At 45.4% G+C, this 16,611-nt stretch overlaps 1 protein-coding gene across 1 annotated transcript in view; it reads right to left on the reverse strand.

The window, feature by feature from the left end:
• Nucleotides 1–16,611, reverse strand: part of LOC129841361 (teneurin-3-like) — a 527,857-nt gene that overhangs the window by 382,615 nt on the left and 128,631 nt on the right. The gene's annotated exons all lie outside the window — the stretch shown is intronic.

Here is a 16,611-nt window from a genome sequence, read left to right on the forward strand (position 1 = left end):
TTGGTAATGTCAGTCTGTCCTTCTCTTTCTACCTGCTTTGTTATTGGTAACGTCAGTCTGTTCTTCTCTTTCTACCTGCTTTGTTATTGGTAACGTCAGTCTGTCCTTCTCTTTCTACCTGCTTTGTTATTGGTAATGTCAGTCTGTCCTTCTCTTTCTACCTGCTTTGTTATTGGTAATGTCAGTCTGTCCTTCTCTTTCTACCTGCTTTGTTATTGGTAACGTCAGTCTGTCCCGCTCTTTCTACCTGCTTTGTTATTGGTAACGTCAGTCTGTCCCGCTCTTTCTACCTGCTTTGTTATTGGTAATGTCAGTCTGTCCTTCTCTTTCTACCTGCTTTGTTATTGGTTACGTCAGTCTGTCCCGCTCTTTCTACCTGCTTTGTTATTGGTAACGTCAGTCTGTCCCGCTCTTTCTACCTGCTTTGTTATTGGTAACGTCAGTCTGTCCCGCTCTTTCTACCTGCTTTGTTATTGGTAACGTCAGTCTGTCCTTCTCTTTCTACCTGCTTTGTTATTGGTAATGTCAGTCTGTCCTTCTCTTTCTACCTGCTTTGTTATTGGTTACGTCAGTCTGTCCCGCTCTTTCTACCTGCTTTGTTATTGGTAACGTCAGTCTGTCCCGCTCTTTCTACCTGTTTTGTTATTGGTAACGTCAGTCTGTCCCGCTCTTTCTACCTGCTTTGTTATTGGTAACGTCAGTCTGTCCCGCTCTTTCTACCTGCTTTGTTATTGGTAACGTCAGTCTGTCCTTCTCTTTCTACCTGCTTTGTTATTGGTAACGTCAGTCTGTCCCGCTCTTTCTACCTGCTTTGTTATTGGTAACGTCAGTCTGTCCTTCTCTTTCTACCTGCTTTGTTATTGGTAATGTCAGTCTGTCCTTCTCTTTCTACCTGCTTTGTTATTGGTAACGTCAGTCTGTCCCGCTCTTTCTACTTGCTTTGTTATTGGTAACGTCAGTCTGTCCCGCTCTTTTTACCTGCTTTGTTATTGGTAACGTCAGTCTGTCCTTCTCTTTCTACCTGCTTTGTTATTGGTAACGTCAGTCTGTCCCGCTCTATCTACCTGCTTTGTTATTGGTAACGTCAGTCTGTCCCGCTCTATCTACCTGCTTTGTTATTGGTAACGTCAGTCTGTCCTTCTCTTTCTTCCTCTTCATTTCCTCAACAATAAGTCAAAAAATGAAAAAGATTGGAGATTTCAAAACGCAAAGGTCAACAACGAATCAGGAAGCACAACATACGCCGGAGGTGTGATTTCAGTCTTTCAGCGTCCGTGAGCTCTGTTAAAGGTATCAGTCAGACCGTGGCGAATAGAACAGAGGCAGGCTTCTCCCTTATCTGCCACGGCCATACCTTCCAGATGATAGAAGCCCGGGCATGTTAGATGTACTTAGGCCCCTCAAAGTGGCTCGTCCTGATCAAAAGAGGCACCATTATAACGCTACATCAAAACGATCGACCAACCACCGCTGCAGATAAACACCTCTTATCTCAGAGAACTGCTCCACCATGCAGGCCTTGTGTCCGACAGCATAAAGTGACAGAAAGAAAACAATGGCAAAATGAAATATGCAGTTGTACAGCAATCGCTCTATTTTATCCCTCTACTCTTTTTTTATTTGGGGGGGGGTTTACCCCCTTTTTCTCCCAGTTTCAATTACGATCTTGTCTCATCGCTGCAACTCCCCAACGGGCTCAGGAGGCAAAGGCTGAGTCATGAGTCCTCCGAAACATGACGGCGCCAAACAGCGCTGGGCCAATTGTGCACCGCCCCATGGGACTCCCGGTCACGGCCGGTTGTGATACAGCCTGGGATCGAACCCGGGTCTGTAGTGGCACTTCAATCTAGACAGCTGCACCACTCGGGAGGCCCTCTATCCCTCCATGCTATCCCTCCGTGCTATCCCTCCGTGCTATCCCTCCGTGCTATCCCTCCGTGCTATCCCTCCGTGCTATCCCTCCGTGCTATCCCTCCGTGCTATCCCTCCGTGTTATCACTCCGTGTTATCACTCCGTGTTATCACTCCGTGTTATCACTCTTTTGAAGCCCCTGAGCTCAAACACAGCCACTAAACTGCTTCCCATTAGGAGGCCAAAGATGTGCAATAAAAAAGCCCTGTGCTGCAAAGATTCTAGTTACCCAAATGTTACATTCTGTCTCTGAGCCCATTAGTTTTTAGTTAGAACAACTGGGAATAATACAATACTAGACCATCTTGCTCCTTCTTAATGATCCTTTCTAAGAGTAACAACCAAACATTACTAGTACATTAGCTGCATGAAATGTAAGAACTCGCTTTAAGTCCTAGGAGTTTCAAGTAGGGGAAACGGAGAACTTTTAGTGTATAGACACATTTGTAACTCCTCAGAGATAGAAAACCTAGGTTGATGTTTATGTGGGACAGCAGATTGTAATCAATAGCCCTTTTGCTTCATAGAAACAAGGTTGTGTAAGCTAAGTCACTGTTTAAAAAATATATATTTTAACAGGGTGGAGAGCAATCTCCCAAAGGAAAATGTTATCTACAGCTCATAACTAACTCTCACACCTAATCTACAGCATATTCTATCTTAGTTTTCATACTGCCAAACACTTACTATAAGACTTGCCTTTGCCTGCTGCAATGCCATTGAATAATTAACTATCCCCCTTTGACAAAGTCAAACTAACTAATCCTTCGACAAACATCCTACAATAGTTTTTATGAAGTAATCAAACCTTCGACAGGACGACAGGAGAAGGGAAATAAAATGAAATAATTAAGCGCACGGTGCCACAAGTATTCTCCAAGGTTAAGATTATTTCAGTTTTATTGACTCTGCTGTCAGTGGCTGGGGAAAAGACAGGCAGAAAAGGAGGTGGTCGGTGGAGATTTCTGTTGAGTTTCGATTGCGGAGGAGAGCCATAGAGCCATATTCCAATAGCATGGTAGGATTTACTGTAACCCTTCGACCTTTAAAGGGCTCCTGATGGGCGGACTGTAGAAACAGAGATATCGGGGAGGGATATCGTCTTTCCGTTATTAATAAGCTATGGCAGCAGGGATTTGCATGAGTCTACCTACTGCAAGGCTTCGACATATATAAGCCCAGGGATGACACTCTATGGGGTGGCCATTTTAAAGTGAATGGGATATTAAAGAACCACATATAAATATGATAGCTTCTCTGAAATCAAGTGCTTTGTTTTTATCAGAATGTATTTTCATGGCCTGAATGTTCATGTTTTTGTTTATGTTGCTGGTTGAACAAAGAGAACAGAGCAAAGTTGAAAATATGATTGTTTTTTTCTTCATAGAAACGTCTCACAAATGAGAGTAAGTTCACAAAGGCTGTGGTATCCATTTAGGCGGTCCTTTGAGTACGGAATTATCTGGAAGCTTTCATTTCTTTTTTTTAAGAAACCCCACTCCAGTGTTGAAATAACACATTGCTATGGCAACGGACAGTTTGGGGTTTTACTTCGAACAAAAGCCTAGTACTGAAGACTAGCTTCTATTCCTCAGAGCTACTGTACTCCACTCCCGCTCTAGCGGTGATGATGACATAAAAATGCCCTTTTGTCCGTGTTGTGGCTATTGTCGTCCTGTCTCTTTCTGCTTGTTCCACGGGCCCATTTCCCTGACAGCCATGGCTAAAGCACTTAGCCGGCGTTAGTGACATACTCTTTTCGTCCCCCGTAACAGTGCCTTTGTCTGCGAGTGCGTCCGCCGCCGCCACAAAAGGGGGGTAAACGGGGGGAAAGAAAAAAGGATTAGGCCGCATCGATTTTCACCAGCAGAACACCTCAGATGAAATCTACCTCAGAGACCAAAGGGAGGAAAATCATTACGGTCTCATGGTTCTTTAGAGGGGTCAAAGGGAGAGAGATGTGAAGAGAGGAGGATAGAGAGAAGAAAGAGAGGAATGATGGGTCTGTGCACTGCCCATACAGTCACTGTCATGAAGGGTTTGCTTAGCCACATGCTGTTCTGTGGGATGAGGCCGTTCTATACTATAGCTGTGGATGGTGTCTGTGTGACTGACTGGCTTCAAACCTGGGCCTCCTGCGCACCCTAACACCGCGTTAGTCACCTAAGCTAAAGCCTAGGCATTAGCATGGGGAGATAATGCAAGTCTCCAGGTGTCAGGCAAGGTTGCTCATCATGCGAGCGTGGTCCACCAAACCACCACATGACAGTTCAATAGGTGCTACTCTTTCTTCAAGTTTGATCAACCCTTTCATCCTTGCCATTTTAGCCCTCAGCTTCCAGCCCAGGCTCTACAAAACAGTTAGCCATTTAGCCCTCAGCTTCCAGCCCAGGCTCTACAAAACAGTTAGCCATTTAGCCCTCAACTTCCAGCCCAGGCTCTACAAAACAGTTACCATTTAGCCCTCAACTTCCAGCCCAGGCTCTACAAAACAGTTAGCCATTTAGTCCTCAGCTTCCAGCCCAGGCTCTACAAAACAGTTAGCCATTTTAGCCCTCAGCTTCCAGCCCAGGCTCTACAAAACAGTTAGCCATTTAGCCCTCAGCTTCCAGCCCAGGCTCTACAAAACAGTTAGCCATTTAGCCCTCAGCTTCCAGCCCAGGCTCTACAAAACAGTTACCATTTAGCCCTCAACTTCCAGCCCAGGCTCTACAAAACAGTTAGCCATTTAGCCCTCAGCTTCCAGCCCAGGCTCTACAAAACAGATGAGAACTAAGCTGTTAGAACTTTAAGGAGGAAATATGTGAAAATATTCCGGCTCAGGCACAAAGTAGATCATTAAGCCATAACGCTGTGTCTCTTTGCACAAGTGGCCGCCTCGAGTAGAGTTACAGGGGGTGTTTGAACAGCCGAGAGAGGAGAGAACGGAGGGAAGGAGGGAGAGGCTGTGTGTAATATGGGAGGTGGGTATAAGATGGTGAGGTGTAAGAACTCCATGCTGAGGCTCCAGAGACTGGGCCGCACCGCAGAACAGGGGCATCAAAACAATGAAATCAGCAGAGGATTGTTATTTCTTAAACTGGAGAGTGTTTTTTTTTAAACTCTCACAGCAGCATCTTCAGAGATACTGTGTACTGACGATGATGAGGGTGGTGATAATGATCACGTTGGCGATGGGGATGATGTTGTACACGAAAAAACATATCACCAAACCGTAGACTGAAGCTCTCAATCAAGGCCTGTCAATAAGTACTGAACCCCAAATGTAATCTACTTTAAAGATGTCCAATTATGAAAGAATAAAACATTTACATCAACAGGTTGCAATGCATGTCATTGCAGAGGATGCGGTCTTGCAGCATATTACCTGTCCAAGGACACTGGGAGGGAAAACGACATGAATAAAGGTTTCCAGAGGAAGTCATTGGAGTAATTTGCCAAATTACCTGCAGATACGGAGGAGAGCGTAACCCAGTAGCTTCTCTGCACCTGTTCAATTTTCAAAAGAACGGGGGATTTCCTTCTTTCATTTCTCCTTCCTCTTCTCCTCTCAGAAAATGAAAGCAATTACAAAACCTCCATGTTTCCTTGGAGATACAGTTAATGATAACACACTCACACTGTAGAGGAGGCTTTTAGTTCAGGCACAGAGGCACATTGGTGGATGCTGACGACAGGCGAACAAGAGGAGTGCCAGAAAGAACATTGCTATGTCTTTCTTTACATTATATAACAGGGGAGAGACAAGTTCTACGCGGCGTTGGGAGTTCCTCAGGACAAATCTACATTTTAGCTCTCGGTAAATGTGGTATTCTTGGGATCACATACTTTAGAGACTGGATACATAAAAGTCTTGCTATAGTGGACAATGTAGCTTGTTTTGTCTTTTTTTAAAGGCAATATAAAGCTAGACTGTCTTGTAAAGCTATTTGCACAATTAGGAACAGTACGGGCTCAAGGCCAGATAAAAAAGCACAACAAAGATAGTATGATAACTAAAGATGTTTCAATGCTATATACTGTAGCTACAGGAAGATGCCACAACTGATGGAGTTACATCAATGACCCTCTCCCGCAATGAGGAAAAGAGTCAACCCACGAGTCTGATTCGGGCTTAATGTGGCCTAGCTAATGAAGTGCGCTGATTGACATTTTGTTGTGACTGACACACGGCGGCAGTGCCCGGTGCTCCAGAGCAGTACATCACTCATCACCTGGGATGGATGTTCATTAGTTTTAACCTGGCAGCACGAGGCACACACACAGCACACAGGGAGGGAATATGAATGATCTGTCCCCAGGGAAATGGCTCTTCTTATGTCAACCGTTCAGTCATCAAGACTGGGAGAAGCACGTCACTGATCTTCCCATCACAGTCTGAGGAGAGCGACGGTGGTGCTATATTTATAGTGGTGGAGTTGAGATATTTCAGAGGAAAATAGATGAGTGTTTCCAAACTATCTCCATTCCTTTTATCTCTATAGGTGGAGCTAGCTGATGTAAAAAAAAAAAAAAAAGTTTTTTACAAAATGTATCAATTAAAAATATATATAAAAAGAAGCAGCAGAAGTACAAGAAAAAAAAGATGAAGAAGAAGAGGAGGTAGAAGAAGAAGAAGAACAGGAAGGTTTAAACCGACCTGAATACAAGTCTGGACAAGTAAGTGGTCGATTTTTGTCTTTGAGTGTTGGGTTGGGGATCAATTACCAACATCAACCAGGTAAAGAGCTACAGTAAGGTGTTGATTAGAGAGTGAACAACTTTCCACTCAGCTCAGTTCCATTTTTTCTCTCACCCGGTTCTTTTCTTCTGACCTCAGAAAATGTAACAACGGGAGTCCAGTTAAATGAGTACAAGATCCTCAGGGCTGGACCATGACCTGGCAGTAAGAGCGAGCGAGGCTGGGAGTGAGGCTGTGCAGACCTCTGCTTCCCTGGCAGCCGTACACCAGGGACGGCCAATTAGCTGGTAACCATATCAATGGAATGTCAGCCATCTTGGCTCTGCATAAATTCCACTTTAAAATCTAAAATCAGTCTGCCCAGTTGCTCAGCCATTGATAACATAGCAGGGTAGCCAGCATAGGTGTCAGGTGAAATATAAAATAGCATGGGAGTCAAATATCATAATTACCTCCCAGCCTGAGCCATTGAGAATACAGCTGGCTGGGTAGCCAGTGTAGAACTGAGTTAAAATATCATATAAATCTCTGGGTCGTTGTCCATGTTGTATATTTTGTTGGTACAAAGCAGGCTGACCTCTTTTCCTGCGCCTGCCATAACAAAGGCCTGTGGATCAGCTTTACAACACGTCGTAAATCGTGGCGCCCAATTCCTAACAAGCGTTAAATCATGGTGGGGAATTGGCCATGAACTGCGACAGATTAATTGCGGTTCTGTTTGCCTTTATAGAAAACACTTAAAAATATTATTTCAGATCCATAAAAAAGCGACTTTGCCATGGCTCTAATGGGACATATCAGATTTGGTGCATTCCTGGATGTATTTTCCAGCATGCCTTTCCTCATTACTTAGAGGTCTGTGCTTTAAAAATCGTCCAGCATTCTTTAACTCGTCCTAGCGGGCCTGTTTTTGTCAACTTAATGCATGGGGACATTAAATGGACACTTTGCTTCCAGAAGAATATTGAAAAACACCTCTTTCAAGAGGAGACAGCGGAGGTGCAGAGGGGCAGCGACCCTGCCAGTGGCTGGCACAGTACTGGAGGGTGTTTGTCAAACTGAATTGCATTCTCATAGCTCAGAGGTAGCGATGGGCTGTAGACTTAAAGGAGGCAATCAAAGGGATGTTCAGCATACATCACATAACCTTTCAAAAACCTAGAGCTATTTGAAAAATATTGCTCCATAGAGGAGGGGGGGGGAGAGAGAGAGAGAGAGAGAGAGAGAGAGAGAGAGAGACAGAGAGACAGAGAGACAGAGAGACAGAGAGACAGAGAGACAGAGAGACAGAGAGACAGAGAGACAGAGAGACAGAGAGACAGAGAGACAGAGAGACAGAGAGACAGAGAGACAGAGAGACAGAGAGACAGAGAGACAGAGAGACAGAGAGGAGAGACAGTGCAAGTGACAGTGGTAGAAAGGAGGGGGAGAGTGAAAGAGAGATGAGACGGAAAAGGCGATAGGAGCAGCAGACAACAACGGAGGACAAGACGGAGACAAAGATAACATGTCTAAGTCCAAACAGATAAACACATTACGTTGGCAGAGATTAGAGGATAAAGACAGCCCATTTCATCCTGACCTCTCACTGACAGAAGAAAGCTCTGAGGATAATCCACAGCGTCGCTCTGTGCATATCTGTGCAATTTTGCTATTGGTTGCCTGGTGTGGCTTCTTTATGCATTTTAAATTGTCAAATAAAATCTCAATCATCATTCGCTATCAGGTAGATTCCAGACAGGCAGCCAAGTTGCAGAAAATACCTTCTGAAACTGACACACAGCAAAATAATAATAATAATAATAATATATTAACATAGCAATTTTAATACTCATAGGCTAGACAGTGACAGCAAAAGGAAGCTGAAAAGTTAACGGATATAAAAAAAGATGTATATTTTTCACCTTTATTTAAGCAGGTAGGCCAGTTGAGAACAAGTTCTAATTTACAACTGCGACCTGGCCAAGATAAAGCAAAGCAGTGTGACAAAAACAACAGAGTTACACATGGGATAAACAAAAGTACAGTCAAAAACATAATTAAAAAGTCTATGTACAGTGTGTGCAAATATAATAAGGTTAGGGAGGTAAGGCAATAAATAGGCCATAGCGGCGAAATAATTACAATTTAGCATTAACACTGGGGTGATAGATGTGCAGATGGTGATGTGCAAGTAGAGACACTGGGGTGCAAAAGAGCAAAAAAAAAGTAATAACAATATGGGGATGAGGTAGTTGGGTGTGCAATTTACAGGTACAGTGATCGGTAAGCTGGAGATATGAGTCTCCAGCTTACCGGCCAAAGGAGGCCAAAGGAGTTGATGGCTTTGGGGATGACCAGTGAGATATACCTGCTGGAGCGCGTGCTACGGGTGGGTGTTGCTATGGTGACCAGTGAGCTGAGATAAGGTGGGGATTTACCTAGCCAAGACTTATAGATGACCTGGAGCCTGTGGGTTTGGTGATGAATATGTAGCGAGGGCCAGCCAGCAAGAGCATACAGGTCGTAGTGGTGGGTAGTATATGGGGCTTTGGGGACAAAACGGATGGCACTGTGATAGACTATGTCCAATTTGCTGAGTAGAGTGTTGGAGGCTATTTTGTAAATGACATCGCCGAAGTCAAGGATCGCTAGGATAGTCAGTTTTATGAGGGTATGTTTGGCAGCATGAGTGAAGGATGCTTTGTTGCGAAATAGAAAGCCGATTCTAGATGTAATTTTGGATAGTAGATGCTTAATGTGAGTCTGGAAGTAGAGTTTACAGTCTAACCAGACACCTAGGTATTTGTAGTTGTCCACATATTCTAAGTCAGAACCGTCCAGAGTAATGTTGCTAGTTGGGCGGGCAGGTACGGGCAGCAATCGGTTGAAGACCATGCATTTAGTCTTACTAGCATTTAAGAGCAGTTGGAAGAGCTGAAGGAGTGTTGTATGGCATTGAAGCTCGTTTGGAGGTTTGTTAACACGGTGTCCAAGGAAGGGCCAGATGTGTACAGAATGGTGTCATCTGCATAGAGGTGGATCAGAGAATCACCCACAGCAAGAGCGACATCCTTGATATATACAGAGAAAAGAGTCTGCCCGTGAAGTGAACCCTGTTGCACCCCCATAGAGACTGCCAGAGGTCCGGAAAACAGGCCCTCCGATTTGACACAGTGAACTCTATCTGAGAAGTAAATGGTGAACCAGGCGAGGCAGTCATTTGAGAAACCAAGGCTATTGAGTCTGCCAATAAGAATGTGGTGATTGACAGAGTCAAAAGCCTTGGCCAGGTTGATGAAAATGGCTGCACAGTACTGTCTTTTATCTATGATATCGTTTAGGACCTTGAGCGTGGCTAAGGTGCACCCATGACCAGTTAGGAAACCAGATTGCATAGTGGAGAAGGTACGGTGGGATTCGAAATGGTCGGTGATCTGTTTGTTAACTTGGCTTTCGAAGACTTTAGAAAGGCAGGGCAGGATGAATATAGGTCTGTTACAGTTTGGGTCTGGAGTGTCTCCCCCTTTGAAGAGAGGGATGACTGTGGCAGCATTCCAATCTTTAGGGATCTCGGACGACACGACAGAGAGTTTGAACAGGCTAGTAATAGGGGTTGCAACAATTTCGGAGGATAATTTTAGAAAGAGAGGGTCCAGATTGTCTAGCCTAGCTGATTTGTAAGGATCCAGATTTTGCAGCTCTTTCAGGACATCAGCTATCTGGATTTGGATGAAGGAGAAGCGGGGGGGGGGGGGGGGGGGGGGGTGCTTGGGCAATATGCTGCAGGGGGTGCTGAGATGTTGGCCGAGGTAGCCAGGTGGAAAGCATGGCCAGCCTTAGAAAAATGCTCACTGAAATTCTCAATTATCATAGATTTATCGGTGGTGACAGTGTTTCCTAGCCTCAGTGCAGTGGGCAGGTGGGAGGAGGTGCTCTTATTCTCCATGGACTTTACGGTGTCCCAAAGCTTTTTGGAATTAGTGCTACAGGATGCAAATTTCTGTTTGAAAAAGCTAGCCTTAGCTTTCCTAACTGACTGTGTATATTGGTTCCTGACCTCCCTGAAAAGTTACATATTGTGGGGGCTATTCGATGCTATTGCAGTACGCCACATTATGTTTTTGTGCTGGTCAAGGGAAGTCAAGTCTGGAGTGAACCAAGGGCTATATCTGTTCCTTGATCATTTGTGTGAGATTGAGGACATCTATCTTAGATTGTAGGACGGCCGGGGTGCTAACATATCCCAGTTTAGGTCACCTAACAGTACGAACTCTGCCAATAGATGGGGGGGCAATCAATTCACATATGGTGTACAGGGCACAGATGGGGGCTGAGGGGGGTCCATAACAAGCGGCAACAGTGAGAGACTTATTTCTGGAAAGGTGGATTTTTAAAAGTAGAAGTTTGAACTGTTTGGGCACAGACCTGGATAGTATCACGGAACTCTGCAGGCTATCTTTGCAGTAGATTGCAACTCTGCCACCTTTGGCAGTTCTATCTTGACGAAAATTTTTGTAGTTGGGCAATGGAAATGTCAGAATTTTTGGTGGCCTTCCTAAGCCATGATTCAGACATGGCTAGGACATCAGGGTTGGCGGAGTGTGCTAAAGCAGTGAATAAGAGATTTAGGGAGGAGGTTTCTGATGTTAACATGCATGAAACCAAGGCTTTTACGATTACAAAAGTCAATAAATGAGAGCGCCTGGGGAATAGATGTGATGCTGGGGGCTACAGGGCCTGGCTTAACCTCTACATCAACAGAGGAACAGAGGAGGAGTAGGATAAGGGTACGGCTAAAGGCTATAAGAACTGGTCGTCTAGTGCGTTGGGAACAGAGAATAAAAGGGGGTGATTTCTGGGCGTGGTGGAATAGTTTGAGCTTGCATCTCTGGAGATACCAGCTAAGCCAGGTGAGGTCTCCCCATGTGTGGGTTGTGTGACAAAAGAGCTATCTAAGGCATATTGAGCGAGACTAGGGGCTCTACAGTGAAATAAAACAATATCCAACCGAAACAGCAGAAGACAAGGCATATTGACATTAGAGAGAGACATGTGTAGCAGAGTTATCATAGGGTCCAATGAGCAGCAATAGATGAGTCCGGGAGCTGTTCGGTAGTCGCTACTATGCTAGGCGTCCGGGAGGCACGACGTTCAGAAAGCTATCGGGCAGGGGCTAGCAGATGGGTCTTCGGCGACATCGCAACAGAAAAGCAACGGACGATTAAGTCGGCAGACCAGTCGTGATGGATCCGCGGGGCTCCGTGTCCGCAATAAAAGGTCCAGGCCAATTGGCAAATGAGGTATTGTAGCCCACGAATTAGCGGGTATACCTCTTCAGCTAGCCGGGAGATGGGCCTAGCTCGAGGCTAGCTCAAGGCTAACTGGTGTTTGCTTCGGGACAAAGGCATTAACCAGCAGTAGCCACTCGGTTACAGCTAGCTAGCTGCGATGATCCAGTGTAATGGCCCAGCTTGCGGCCGGAATCCGGTGATGTGGTGGAGAAAAGCAGTCCGCTGGGCAGACTGGCAGGTATGGTGAAGACTGCTAGCCGTGGCTAACTAGGTTCCAGGTAAAACGTATAAAAAATAACAGATCCATACCACATTTGGTGAGGCGGGTTGCAGGAAAGAAGTTAGATCGTAGGTGCAAAGTGAGATTAAAATATATACGGAAAAAAACTATGAAACCAACTATTTACATGGTACAAGATGGGACAAGACAAACACACGTCCGACTGCTACGCCATCTTGGATGATGCGCAATGTAAAAGCGTAATGTAAAAATAATAACAATAGGGACTCATTGGCTAGACAGTGACAGCAAAAGGAAGTTAGCCAGTGGACAGCTAGGTCTAATAGTAACAGCTAACCAGTGGACAGCTAGGCATAACAGTAACAGCTAGACAGTGGACAACTAGGCCTAAAAGTAACAACTAGCCGGTGAACAGCTAAATCTAACAGTAACAGCTAGCCAGTGGAAAGCTAGGCATAACAGTAACAGCTAACCAGTGGACAGCTAGGCATAACAGTAACAGCTAGACAGTGGACAGCTAGGCATAACAGTAACAGCTAACCAGTGGACAGCTAGGCATAACAGTAACAGCTAACCAGTGGACAGCTAGGCATAACAGTAACAGCTAGACAGTGGACAGCTAGGCCTTACATTAACAGCTAGCCAGTGGACAGCTAGGCCTAACAGTAACAGCTAGAGAGTGGACAGCTAGGCCTAGTAGTAACAGCTAGACAGTGGACAGCTAGGTCTAACATTAACAGCTAGACAGTGGACAGCTAGGTCTAACATTAACAGCTAGACAGTGGACAGCTAGGCCTAAAAGTAACAGCTAAACAGTGGACAGCTAGGTCTAACATTAACAGCTAGACAGTGGACAGCTAGGTCTAACATTAACAGCTAGACAGTGGAAAGCTTGGCCTAATAGTAACAGCTATGCCTAATAGTAACAGTTAGACAGTGGACAGCTAGGCCTAATAGTAACAGTTAGACAGTGGACAGCTAGGCCTAATAGTAACAGCTAGACAGTGGACAGCTAGGCCTAACAGTAACAGCTAGCCAGTGGACAGCTGGGTCTAATAGTAACAGCTAGACAGTGGACAGCTAGGCCTAACAGTAACAGCTAGCCAGTGGACAGCTAGGTCTAACATTAACAGCTAGACAGTGGACAGCTATGCCTAATAGTAACAGCTAGACAGTGGACAGCTAGGTCTAACAGTAACAGCTAGACAGTGGACAGCTAGGTATAATAGTAACAGCTAGCCAGTGGACAGCTAGGCCTAACAGTAACAGCTAGCCAGTGGACAGTTGGGTCTAATAGTAACAGCTAGCCAGTGGACAGCTATGCCTAATATTAACAGCAGGACAGTGGACAGCTATGCATAATAGTAACATCTAGACAGTGGACAACTAGGCCTAATAGTAACAGCTAGCCAGTGGACAGCTAGGCCTAACATTGACAGCTAGACAGTGGACAACTAGGCCTAATAGTAACAGCTAGCCAGTGGACAGCTAGGTCTAATAGTAACAGCTAGACAGTGGACAGCTAGATCTAACAGTAACAGCTAGACAGTGGACAGCTAGGCCTAATAGTAACAGCTAGACAGTGGACAGCTAGGTCTAACATTAACAGCTAGACAGTGGACAGCTAGGCCTAACAGTAACCGCTAGACAGTGGACAGCTATGCCTAATAGTAACAGCTAGACAGTGGACAGCTAGGCATAATAGTAACAGCTAGACAGTGGACAGCTAGGCCTAATAGTAACAGCCAGCCAGTGGACAGCTAGGCCTAACATTGACAGCTAGACAGTGGACAGCTAGGCCTAATAGTAACAGCTAGCCAGTGGGCAGCTAGGCCTAACAGTAACAGCTAGCCAGTGGACAGCTGTGTCTAACATTAACAGCTAGACAGTGGACAGCTAGGCCTAATAGTAACAGCTAGGCCTTACATTAACAGTTAGACAGTGGAAAGCTTGGCCTAATAGTAACAGCTAGGCCTTACATTAACAGTTAGACAGTGGACAGCTAGGCCTAATAGTAACAGTTAGACAGTGGACAGCTAGGCCTAATAGTAACAGCTAGACAGTGGACAGCTAGGCCTAACAGTAACAGCTAGCCAGTGGACAGCTGGGTCTAATAGTAACAGCTAGACAGTGGACAGCTAGGTCTAACAGTAACAGCTAGACAGTGGACAGCTAGGCCTAACAGTAACAGCTAGCCAGTGGACAGCTAGGTCTAACAGTAACAGCTAGACAGTGGACAGCTAGGTATAATAGTAACAGCTAGCCAGTGGACAGCTAGGCCTAACAGTAACAGCTAGACAGTGGACAGCTATGCCTAATAGTAACATCTAGACAGTGGACAACTAGGCCTAATAGTAACAGCTAGGCCTTACATTAACAGTTCGACAGTGGACAGCTAGGCCTAATAGTAACAGTTAGACAGTGGACAGCTAGGCCTAACAGTAACAGCTAGACAGTGGACAGCTAGGCCTAGTAGTAACAGCTAGACAGTGGACAGCTAGGTCTAACATTAACAGCTAGACAGTGGACAGCTAGGTCTAACAGTAACAGCTAGACAGTGGACAGCTAGGTCTAACATTAACAGCTAGACAGTGGACAGCTAGGCCTAATAGTAACAGCTAAACAGTGGACAGCTAGGTCTAACAGTAACAGCTAGACAGTGGACAGCTAGGCCTAACAGTAACAGCTAGACAGTGGACAGCTAGGTCTAACATTAACAGCTAGACAGTGGACAGCTAGGTCTAACATTAACAGCTAGACAGTGGACAGCTAGGCCTAATAGTAACAGCTAAACAGTGGACAGCTAGGTCTAACATTAACAGCTAGACAGTGGACAGCTAGGCCTAACAGTAACAGCTAGACAGTGGACAGCTAGGCCTAACAGTAACAGCTAGACAGTGGAAAGCTTGGCCTAATAGTAACAGCTAGGCCTTACATTAACAGCTAGACAGTGGACAGCTAGGCCTAATAGTAACAGTTAGACAGTGGACAGCTAGGCCTAATAGTAACAGCTAGACAGTGGACAGCTAGGCCTAACAGTAACAGCTAGCCAGTGGACAGCTGGGTCTAATAGTAACAGCTAGACAGTGGACAGCTAGGCCTAACAGTAACATCTAGCCAGTGGACAGCTGGGTCTAATCGTAACAGCTAGACAGTGGACAACTAGCCTAATAGTAACAGCTTGACAGTGGGCAGCTAGGCCTAATAACAGGACGATGGGGAGCTTGTGCAGGTGTATCGGCTCAGTCTGGTTCCATGAGCATGCAGTGCTTAGCTAACTCTGTTGTGTACCATTATCTGGTACCCACGGTGGATTGGCTAAAACCTGACAGAGGCCTGGTGTTGGTTGCAGACTGCCTTGCGGCAGGAAGAGCAAGCTGTGGACCCCTTACTCGTCTGGTGTAAACATACACAAACACACACGTATGCGCACTCAGGCTCACACACACGCGACACACAGACAGACATAGAGACAGACACACACACCTTCACCAGCTTGGGCCTCTCTCCAAAACAAAGAACTGATTTCTCGTTAAGCAGTCTTAATTAGAGTCTCTGAGTGTCTTGGCCTTCACTCTCGTGTCAAGGTCTGAGCAGAAAGTCTGCAGAGCTCGACAGCTGCCGTGGCTTTCCAAAGAAAACAACATTGCAGGGATGTACTTTAAAATCACCTTTAGATGGATGCAGGTGGCAGATACATGTATGTGCGAAAACAGTCTGACTGCAGGTACTGAAAAAAAGACCTGGGCCCATATTCACAAGTGTCCGAGTGCTGATCTAGGATAAATTCGGCCTTTTAGATCATAATGTATACAATTTAATGGACAGGGTGGGGCTGATCCTAGATCAGTGCTCAGGTTAAATTAACTGGATTTCAAATAGATTTCATAATGATAGCGTGTGTGTTGTCTCAACATCCAGGTTGATCTGTTGTCACGGCTGCGCCTTTCTTGAACAGTAGCCTCTGTAATATTACATGACAGGTCAAGGCCTGTGACAAGTGAGATCCACGATAAGATAAGCTGACGGTAAATCGACAACACGCCCCTCTGATATCTTCAATATCACCGGATGGAAATTGAGTGCCTTGTGATATCCACCTGCAGCTGTTTGATGTTTTGGAGAGGACACTTTCCATTTACATGATTTTTTATAACATCTTAATAACTGATGAGGAGTGTATATCATGTGATGGCATGGCCTTTGGGTATGAGGCAGGAGACTTTCCACAATCGAAGGATCACGAAGTGAAATTAACTTGTTAGAGCCACGGTATGATTTGGGGCTGGGGAAGTGTGGGAGGGTGTGCGGCGCTTTTGTTAGAGAGGATAGCAGCCGCCCCTGTCATTTAACGTGTCTGGTTTCACTGCATGCGTCCCAAATGGTACCCTATTTCTTATTTAGTGCATAGGGAGTAGGGTGCCATTTGGGATGCAGGCACTGAGACGCCTCGGGTTAAAGCCAATCAGTGAAACAAAGTACGGAAGGGGAAGGGGGACAAAAA

This window comes from Salvelinus fontinalis, chromosome 42, assembly GCF_029448725.1.
Source record: "Salvelinus fontinalis isolate EN_2023a chromosome 42, ASM2944872v1, whole genome shotgun sequence".
NCBI lineage: Eukaryota > Metazoa > Chordata > Actinopteri > Salmoniformes > Salmonidae > Salvelinus > Salvelinus fontinalis.